Below are 11,561 nucleotides of genomic sequence, written 5' to 3'. Positions count from 1 at the left end.
AGCGCGAAACTGTTCATCATAACTCACTCACAGGGCTTTTCACTCTCTAAGGAATTCCACCTGAATGTTAAATCTGAGGAAATGGAATGACATGAAAAAAGAGAATTGTATAAAAGGCAGGCAGGATTAGTTCTTCAGGGGTACACAAAGCGTAATAGGAAGCAATGTGGCATACATGTCAATGACAGAGAGAGGCAACGACGGACCAGGATGGACTGGAGCTCTCAGTGGGAGCATGATTTTGAAGTAAAACACAGAGTGCCTGCAAGGGTAAGGAGGTGCATTTCTGGAGACAAAGATGGGCTCTACTAGCAGAGGTTAAAATAATAATTTGTCAAATGGCTCACCAGAGTGTCAGAACATAAGGGGCAGCTGGTCACTGTGTATTTTATCACAGTTGTACATATGGGACATAATAATAACAACCAAAATCATTTGAAGGACAAATATGTACTTACAATATAAACACAACACACATTCATATAAAGGTACATTAAATCAGTCCTACCTATCCCAGTTAATGATTCCTTAGATGTTTATCTATACCATATATTTGTATAATATGATATAGTTAATGTAATGTTATATGCTGCAATTACAACATGAGGTTGTCCTTAAGTTTCAGGATGCATTACTATTTGCCTAGACTATGTAAAGGTCCATTAATATTTATTGAATGAGTGAATACTGACTCATACATTTTAACTCTCATGCAATTCTTCTCCACATGCAGAGGTTAGACCTTCAAGAACAAAAATCTCTTCATATAACTAACTCCTTCTCCCCAAACTACTTTCAATTAATTTTAAATATAAAATTAAATACTGAATATTGAATAAGTTGAAATATAATAAGAGGTTAATCTCTTCTAACGTGAAAGAATTAAAAACATCTTGCTGTTATTCTTGTTCATGAATATGATAGAGTATTTTGAGCACTATGAAAATAGTGTTCAGACAATGTTTCTGGAGAAAGCAACCTAAAAGACAAAATATATGGAATATTACAATTTTTATTTTATTTTTTTGGTTAAAGTTAGAGAGATGCTGAAGCTAACAATGCACTAGGAGATTCAATAGCCCTGAGAAAGGGCAATATTGACATGTTAGTTTATAGTCAACAATTACAATATTCTGAGCAAAGGGCAGGAAGCTTTAAATCCAGGTTTTCTTAGTTCACAGGAATGCTACTTAAGGAGAGTTTCTGGTGTTCTCACAGGATTGGGGAGAAAAATTTGGAGACTTAAAAGGTAAGATACTAATTACTTAGAAGCAAAAAGTGAGGAACTAAGCCTGAAATACTGCCATTTTTCTCTTTAAGGCAAGTCATGTAGTTTAGGAAGTTAAACAAAAGTTGTATAAATATTCTAATATGCAGATCAGGGTATTTATCAAGTCAATTCTTATAAAGAAAAAAATAATCGTATTTCAAGATTCACCAGAAATACCATAGGATTACAACCCAGAATCTAGAGAGAATAAAATGTTTACAAATCTTTACCAAGATTTCAACCTAGTCTTACCTAATTTCCCAGTTATATTACTATGATTGACCACAAATGTGTTTGCCTAACAAAAAAGATAGTAAAATATCAAGAAAGGAAAATTTTTAAATATTATGTAAAATGTCCAAGATTCAGGTAAAAATTTCTAGGCATGTCTAGAGGCATATGTATATAAAAGAAACATAAAAGAACAAATACACAAGAGATACAAGCTCCTTTAAATTACTAATCTTAATATGGTTAACAATATTGAGGACAAGTTGCTGAAAAAACAAACAAAAATAAACCAGAAATTTTCATCAGAGAATAAAATCCTTTAAAATAATTAAATAGGTAATGTAGAATTATGTTAAAAAGCTGCAATTAAGCACTTAATAAATAAATTTAACAAGTGAAAACAAAGCAGTGAAATGTCAGCAGAAAGTCAGATTATCAGATCAATAAACTGACACATTTAAAAAAGAATAATAATTATAGTGCATTGGACTAACATGTGGATAACTGAAATTCTAAAAGATGATTCACAGAATGAGCTTACAGAAGCAATATTGAAAGAGATAAAGACTATAAATTTGTAAAATTGATGAAAAATATCACCCCAAAAATTCTACATGGTAAAAAGTCTGCCCAGGAGACTTGGATTCAATGTCTGGGTCAGGAATATACCCTGGAGAAGAAAATGGCAATACTCCAGTATTCTTGCATAGAGAATCCATGGACAGAAGAGCCTGGTGGGCAACAGTCCATGGGATCACAAAGAGTTGGACAGGACTGAGCAACTAACTCTTTCACTGCAAATTTCAGATTGAATAACTATAAAGAAAAGTGAATCCCACATGGACAGAGTTCCTCAATATGAAATTATAGAAGCCAAAAGGACATTTAAATAATAACTAAAGTGTTAACAGAAAATAATTCTCAACACAAATTGATCTACTGAATCAATAAAATAAAAAACACCCAGATATTTTGTGAAAATAGATAATCTGATTCTAAACAAACAATGCAAACAACATAGTATATCCAGGTTAATATTGAGTCCAGCTCAAAGGAAAAAAAATATATATATAGGACAAACACAACCAGGTATCATGACTTAGAGTCATAATTGAAATAGCACGATTGAATACAACAGACAAATGGGCCAATGGAACAGAATAGATTCCAGAAAGATATCCAGTTATATCAGTATAAAGGTTCTTTGAGTTACAAGTAAGGCCTTACTATACAGTTCAACAGAAAAAAAGTACTGTACTTTGAATACAGGGACTGGTAAACAGGACTGAAACCCAACACTAGGGCTGCTTAAAGCCTAGCCACTCCTGGAAGAGGACAGCTAGATATAGAAGCTACTTTAGGATACCTCAATTAACCCAGAAATCAAGGGAATACCTCAAACTAATCCATTTGGATTACTTCTCAGATTTGCATTACAGAGTTGATTGCACCATAACTTGGGAATTTCTGTAATTAGAATATAAAAGATTTCTCCAATACACTTAGATAAAAGTTTCACAAGCCTCCTCCCCAAACACTTGGTAGACTGCTGCCAACCCTGTTTACACATTACCCATAAAACATCTGTATTTCAAGTCTGAAAATCCCTAGATTTAGCACCTGAACCACTCTCAGCAAACTGCCCTTGGACCCAAAGGATAGTCTGGTGGAATAAAAAGTACCCCAAATTACACATCAACCATCCCTAGTGCTGGCTAGATCTTGTGAATACCCACACATTAATAAACTGATGTTGAGACTCAGGCCACATCATATAAAAAATTCAACTCCAAATGAATAATAGTTATATAGGTGATCTCATGTTACAAAAATTAACGTGAAGTTTATAATTTTTTACTTATCTACAGGTATAAGTAAAATGTTAACCTTGAACTATATTCACATATGTCCTTCAAGTTCTTTTACTGAACAGAAAACTTCATATTTTCTCTTTTTATAAAATATGTCTATAAAATGTAAAGTAATATTTTTATTATAAAGTATTATACATACATTGTGGGAGCTTCCCTGATAGCTCGTTGGTAAAGAATCCTCCTGCAATGCAGGAGACCCCGGTTCAATTCCTGGGTCAGGAAGATACGCTGGAGAAGGGACAGGCTACCCATTCTAGTACTTGTGGGCTTCCCTTGTGGTTCAGCGGGTAAAGAATCCACCCTCAATGCGGGAGCCCTGGGTTCGATCCCTGAGTTGGGAAGATCCCCTGGAGAAGGGAACAGCTACCCACTACAGTATTCTGGACTGGAGAATTCCATGCACTAAAGTCCATGGGGTCACAAAGAGTTGGACACGACTGAGTCACTTTCACACATATGTTGTAGAAACTTAATTTCAGTATATTTATGTGACTCTTTTGTGACCCCATGGATTGGTATTTTACAAGCAAGAACACTGGAGTGGGTTGCCATTTTCTTTCTCCAGGGGATCGTCCTAACTCAGGGATTGGTCTCTTGCTTGCATCTCCTGCATTGCAGGTGGATTCTTTACCGCTGAGCCACCAGGAAAGTCCTACAACAATGCTTAATTATGTATTAATAACTGAGTTAAAAGTATGAGCTGCTATTTAAAGCAGCACCAGGTGGCACAGTGGCAAAGAATCCACCTGCCAGTGCAGAAGACACAAGCCATCCCTTGTGTTTGATCCCTGGGTCAAGAAGATCCCCTGGAGTAGGAAATGGCAGCCCACTCCAGTATTCTTGCCTGGAAAATACCATGGACAGCCTGGCAGACTATGGTTATGGGTTGCAAAGAGTCAGACATGACTGAATACCTATATAACAAATAAAGCTACTGTTAATGATGCCAGAAGAAAGAAAATTTGCTAAAGTATGACAAGTACCTGATATTGTATGCTTTAATTTACTAATCTTCTCCAATTAGAAATATGACTGAGACCTTTAATATTTGTTTAAAAGAGGCAAAATACAATGACTATATTTTTTTGGCAAGGAACATGGCCATTTTTTTGTAGCTTTGATTTTCATTCTTATTATTGTCTCTTTTTTCCATTCAGCATTCCCTATTCTTTTTTTCTGACCTCATTTTATCTCAACTATAATCTGTAGATATTTTCCTAATTTCAAGTTTTTGTAACAAATGTGAATTTTAAAACAATCTATTATAATAATCACAAGTTTGAAACATGTATATTATATAAATACAAGAACTGAGAAAAATTTTGTACATTTATTTATAAATTATAACTTTATTGTTATATAATACACAATCCATTAAATTTTTTCCTCCTTTAAATCTGTACCATTCAGTAATTTTTAGTACATTTGCATAGTTGTGTAACCATCACCACTGTCTAAGTTAGAAACCAATTCAGGAGAAGCACAAATCTACTTCTGTCTCTATGTAGTAGCCTAGTCTGGATATTTTATACAAATAGAATTACTCAACATGTGGCCATGTCTGGCTTCTTTCATTTAGTATAATGTTTTTGATGTTCATTCATGCTGTCATGTGCTAGTTCTTCTTTCTTCTTTATTATTAAATTATATATTCCTTTGAATTGACCATACCAGATTTTCTTAATCCATTAATCAGTTGGTGGGCCTTTGGGTTATCTCTCTCTCTCTCTCTTTTTATCTCTCTCTCTCTCTGTGTATGTGTGTGTCTGCTCAGTCGCGTCTGACTCTTTGCAACCCCATGGACTGTAGCCCACCAGGCTCTTCTGTCCATGGAATTTTCCAGGCAAGAATACTGGAGTAAGTTTCATTCTCCAGGGAATCCTCCTGACCCAGGGATTGAACTTATGTCTCTTGTGTCTCTTGCATTGGCAGGCAGATTCTTTATCACTGTGCCACCTGGATTATTTCTAATTTTCCTTAATGTGAAATAATACTGCTAGGAAAACTCTTGTACAAGTTTTTGAGTGGATATAGATTTTTAATTCTCTTGAATATATGCCCATATGTAACATTTTGTGAAATTACTAAACTGTTTTCCAATCTGTCTGTCCATTTTACAACCCCACCCACAAAGTAGGAAGGTTCTGATTTCTCCAAATTCTTATCAGCATTTGTATTTGTGTGCCTTTCTTTCTTTTTAATTTTAACCATTCTAGTAGGTGTGTTGTGGATTACTCATTGTGGTTTTGATTTGAATTTCCTTAACAACTAATATTATTGAGCATCCTTTCAGGTGTTTATTGACCACTTACTGCATATATTTTTAGAGAATTGTCTATTAAAATTATTTACACATTTTAAATTGGGTTTTATTATTTCTTTATTGTTCATTTATATGTATTTTTTACCTGTTCTGGATACACCTGTCATCAAATACATGATTTTGACATATTGAGTTAATGACATGTTGAATTTCCCTCTTGAAGAGATACTTTGAGGCATAATTTTTAATTTTATTAAGTTAAATAATTAATTTTTCCCTTTTTGGCTTGTTATTTTGATGCCATATCTAATAAACCATTACATATAGATTTACTCCTACATTTTCTTATAAGAGTTTTACAATATTAGCTGTGACATTTATGCCTCTGATCATTCTGAGCTAACTTTTGTATATGGGTGTAAGATAGAGGTCAGCTATCATTCTTTTGCATGTGGGAATCCAGTTGTCTCAGCAACTTTCCTTGTCGAGGAGCTTGGAAACCTTGTCTAAAATCAGTTGTCTGTAATCAACTGATTATGAGTTTATTTTGATACTCTCAGTATTATCCTATTTATCTATATATTGATGCTTATGCATTTGTAGTAAATGTAGAAATCTGGAAGAATGAGCCCTTCAAGTTAGTTCTTTTGAAGAATATATTGGCTAATCTGGGCCCTTTGCATTTTCATTTGGTCAGGGATCAGCCCCTCGATTTATACAAAAAGGCAACTGAAATATCATTGGGATATCACTGAAGAAATAGATCAATTTAGGCATCACTGCCATCTTAAAAATGAGGTCTTCCAATCCATAAGCATTGGATATCTTCTAATTAATTTAGTGCTTCTTTAAAGTCTTTCAACAATGTTTTGTAGTTGTCAGTGCATGTGTCTTGAACTTATTTTACTGATTTTATCCCAATGTATTTTATTTTCTATCATGCTATAAATGGACTTGTTTTCTAAATTTTCAGATCATTAATTGCAGTTGCATAGAAATATAATACATTTTATATTATTTTGTACTCCACAAACTTGCTAAATGTGTTTATTCATAGTTTTTTTTTTTTTTCTGGACATGCCTCATTGTGAATAGACAAAGCTTTTCTTATCCTCAAATGTGAATGAGCTTTATTTCTGTCTTGTCTAATTTTTCTGGCTAGCACAGGATATTGTTGAATAGAAGTAAGGAGAACAGACATACTGGCTCTTGTTCCTTTCCTTAGGGAGAAACTATTCAGTCTTTCATCATTAAATATATTTAGAAAAAGTATGGATTTTTCATACTATATCAGATTGAATGTTCCTACTATTCCTAGGTTGTTGTGTGATTTGTGTGTATGTGTGAATGTTATCATGAAGGTGTGCTACATTTTATTAAATGCTTTTTCAGCATATATTGAAATGGTCATGTTGTTTTTATTATTTAATCTTTTATATGATATAAGGAGATCCAACCAGTCCATTCTAAAGGAGATCAATCCTGGGTGTTCATTGGAAGGACTGATGCTAAAGCTGAAACTCCAATACTTTGGCCACCTCATGCGACGAGTTGACTCACTGGAAAAGACTCTGATGCTGGGAAGGATTGGGAGCGGGAGGAGAAGGGGACGACAGAGAATGAGATGGCTGGATGGCATCACCGACTCGATGGATATGCGTCTAGGTGAACTCCAGGAGTTGTTGATGGACAGGGAGGCCTGGCGTGCTGTGATTCATGGGGTCGCAAAGAGTCGGACACGACTGGGTGACTGAACTGAACTGATGATATATTACATTGATCCAACTTAGTCATGGTGTATAACTTCATATGTTGATAAATTCATTTTTCTATTATTTTGTTATTAATTATTTTGTCAATATGAACAGTATATATTTGTTCATAATTTCCTTTTTATGTGTCTGATTGTGGTTTTAGGATACTCCTTGCCTCACTTAATGAGCTGGAAAATGGACTTGTAATTTTTATTTTTTTTAAAGTGCTTATACCTTTAATTAAAATTGTTTACAAATATAACAGAATGGCTACAAAGCGATTTCCTTAACTTTAAAAGCAGCCAACACATCTGGAAATGGTAACTGCAGTGGTTATGAAATAGGCAGTACTCTGAACAACATCAGTTCCTCTGTCAGCCCTTCTTTAGTCTCACATGTTAGCCACAGTCCTGAGCTGTAATCACCTCAGGACAGCCTCTTCCACCCCGACTGAATGCTGGTGATACTTCAGCTAAATTCAGAGTATATCAAATTTCTAGCAGAAAATCAATTACATATCAGTGTACTATTAAAAAAGAAAGAAAAAGCAGAAAGCCATTTGGCAAGATCTGTTCTGAACTGCTGGTATAATCCTGCAGGAGAGTGCAGATAGGATGCAGTATGGTCTTCATGTCCTCCCCAGCAAGGAGTCTCGCTCTGCCCCAGGGGGGGCTCCCCTGGCAGGAAGGAGCCACACATCCATGGGAAACTGATCAATGTTTCTCAGAATCGGCACTCACACACTTGGGACTCCCCCCTTGTGTCACTTGTTCTACTGCCCTAAATGGCTTTGTGCATCCCCACCCACCAGATTCTGAAAGAAGAATGACGAGAAATTGGCACTTAGAGGCACTGGGGTTCTACACTAACTCAACACAACTATGAGACAAGAAAGGGGACACAGAACGGGTGAGCAAACATCGTCACAAAGGTGGTGGGTGTTTTGAATACTGGATGGTGTCCAGGGCAGCCCCGATGTCGTAATTCTTGGTCTGCAGAAGCCTGGTGAGCCAGCCGCCTTCATCAGAGAACCCCATGGATAGCATCTGGGACAGGGACTCAATCAGCCGGGGGTCAGCTTCTGGTGGCAGATGTGGGTACAGTGCAGCTTCCTTCAGTCCTGTGGGTCCTTCCTGGGAAGGATCCAGAGAGCTTGGCCCTTCAGATTCAGGCATCTGTAGAGACTGGAGTTCACCTGTAGACGGGTCCACCTCTTTTGAAGACAGATGAGTCCAGTCATCATCTCCTCCTGAACAGTTATCAGATTCCATCTGTTCCTCAGGCTGACCCCCTGACTCCAGGGCGATCTTATTCATTTGCTCCGTCAGAGACTGTGCTGTGCCCTCCACATCCCCATCTGGCTTGCTGGGGTCAGAGCAGCAGCTGCTTGGCTGAGAGCTACACTTCTCCTCTGTGCTGGAGCTGCCTGCAGAGGCGGGGGTCAGGCGGCTTCTCTTGCCTCCGTGTTCCACATCAATATCGACTTCAATGCCCAGAGGGCTGAGGGCAGCTGCCACACTCTCCCCTACATTCTTGAGGAAATTCACACTGGGATCTTCTGATGGACCAGAGGCTGATTCCATGGCAGGGCCAGGGTGGGCGTCCCCTGCCTGAGGAGGACGTGGGCTCCAGTTCCCCGTTGGGCCCATCTCCCAGCCAGGCCACCCAAAGTGCCCATGTTTCAGCTTCCGGAGCCAGCGGCTGTGAGAGAAGCCCTCAGAGAAGTGCCCGAAGGGGCTGGGGAAGGCAAGCTTGCTGTGCTCCTGGTGCATGCCCTTCCCCTCGCAGGCAGAGCACAGATCGTAGTCAGGGCAGACGCTGCACTTGTAGCGGGTCCCCACCACAGGCCCATTACAACCGTCACAGATCACGTTGGGGTGCACCATGTTCCGGGGCACCTCCTGAGCACACGGAGGGCGGTGATCCCTCCGGCACTCCTTCTTCTCTTTAATGTAAATACGGAAGATGTCATCCTTCACATATGACATCGCCATCGTCAGTTCCTCGTCACTGGAAAAGGCAACCAAGTCCCCGTCCTCATCGCGGTAGTGCGCCTGAGAGCCGCCGGGCCGGAGCACAGGAAAGAGCGCGGCCACCCGGCTCAGCAGCCGCTCACAGGGCCGCGGGCCAGGCGCGGCCTCGGCGCCGGCCTCGGGCTCCGCGCTGAAGCAGAAGCTGAAGCGGCGGATCTCGCGGGCGGCGTCCTCCTTGCCCAGAAGGTAGGCCTTCACGGTGAGCGACGCCATGACTGCCACTCGCGGAGCCGCAGCACAGCTGGCCGACTTGTAATTTTTAAATAGTTTTGAAAAACTGATGTTAATTCTTCTTTAGCCATTTCATAGAATTCATGAACTTCACTGGTGCTTTGGTTTTCATTCTGAGGAAGTTTTGGATTTTTAATTTAGTATATTACGTTTTATAAGGATGCTTTATGATATACAATATTGAGTCATCCAGTTAACACTGTTTTAGACCCAATCCCTAAAACCCATGAATGTTACCTCATGTGATGATGTCTTTTCAGAGGTGATTAAGAATTTTGAGATGAGGAGATTATTTCGGATTATCTAGGTGGGTCCTAAATGTTCTAGATCATAAGAATCCTTAAAAGAAAGAGGTGATGAAAGAAAGAAGACATGAATACAAAAGAAGAGGTATTTTGAAGAGAGATATTTGATTATGTTGGTATTTAAAATCAGAATAATGCAGCCACAAGCCCAGGAATGCTTGCATCCATCAAAACCTGAAAGAGATAAGGAATGAATTCTCATTCAGAGCCTGTGGAGGAAATGCAGTCTTACTGACACTTCTATTGGTGATACTGATTTTGAACTTCTGACCTCCAGAACTGTGAGAAAACACATTTCTGTTATTTTAAGCTAGCAAGTTTTGAGTAATCTATTACAGGAGTCACAGGAAATTAATTGTAGGTCTATTCAGATTTTCTATTTCACTTCAGTCAGTTTAGACAACTTGCAATTTTCTAAAGATTTGTTCACTTTATCTAGTTTAAATAATTAGTTGAAATACAATTTTTATGGTACCGTTTTTAAAAACTTGTAATTTTGTATTGGAGGATGGTTGATTAACAATGTTGTGTTAGTTTCAGGTGTACAGCAAAGAGGTTCGGTTAGACATATATATGTATATATTCTTTTTCAAATTATTTTCCCATTTACATTGTTAAATGATATTGCCTAGACTCTAAGCAAGGACAGAGGAGCCTGGCGGGCTATAGTCCATAGAGTCACAAAGTGAGTGAGTGAGTGAAGTCGCTCAGTCGTGTCTGACTCTTTGCGACCCCGTGGACTGTAGCCTACCAGGCTCCTCCGTCCGTGGGATTCTCCAGGCAAGAGTACTGGAGTGGGTTGCCATTTCCTTCTCCAGGGATCTTCCCAACCCAGGGATGGAACCCGGGTCTCCCACATTGGGGGCAGACGCTTTAACCTCTGAGCCACCAGGGAAGCCAAAGAGTCAGACACAACTGAAGCGAATCAGCAAATACGGATGAGAAAATCTAGCTTTGCTCTGAAGGTATTTGGCAAGTGCGATTAACATCTATAGTCAGTAAACTTAAGGTAAAGAGATTACTCTTAATAATGAGAATAGATCATTATCACCTCATCAGATCAGATGAAGATCTTAAGAAAAAAAAAGGTTTCCCAGAAAAGAAGAGTTCTGCCTCAAGACTGCAGCATCAAACCCCACCTGAGCTGTTGCATACTTAGTCTGCCCTACACATTTTGGACTTGCAAGCCTGAAGAACTCTGTGAGCCAATTATTCCAATTCCTTAAAATACGGCAGAATAAGAATAGTTTAATAAACTAAGGTAGTGGCTATCTTTCATATGAAGCAACATGAGAGGAGCCTTCTAGGATGGTCATATTCTATCATTTGATCTGAATGGTTCTTAACCCTAGTGAATTCACCATATGAGTATTCAGTAAGATAAGCCCTTATGATTTTTTCCTCTCCTTCTCTCCTTGTTCTCTCTCAGATGTACAGTGGTATCATACTGATCACAGTGTAGTATTAATTAATTTTAATTCAGTGATAACTCACTAACCAGTGGAACATAGGGAACATACTTTTGTATTTCAGCGGAGTTCAAGATTTCTGAATGTGTAGACAACTCAAGACGCTGGACTAAGGATGCCTTGGGAAAATA

At 38.4% G+C, this 11,561-nt stretch overlaps 1 pseudogene; it reads right to left on the bottom strand.

The window, feature by feature from the left end:
- Positions 1-8,092: 8,092 nt before the first annotated feature.
- On the bottom strand, positions 8,093-9,665 carry LOC129552589 (sequestosome-1 pseudogene; annotated as a pseudogene).
- Between the last annotated feature and the right edge of the window lie 1,896 nt (positions 9,666-11,561).

Source organism: Moschus berezovskii, chromosome 3 (assembly GCF_049115385.1).
Source record: "Moschus berezovskii isolate FMDL1 chromosome 3, NW_MosBer_1.0, whole genome shotgun sequence".
NCBI classification, from domain to species: Eukaryota; Metazoa; Chordata; class Mammalia; order Artiodactyla; family Moschidae; genus Moschus; species Moschus berezovskii.
The sequence above is the reverse complement of the archived record's forward strand: the minus strand, read 5'-3'. Positions and strand labels throughout refer to the sequence as shown.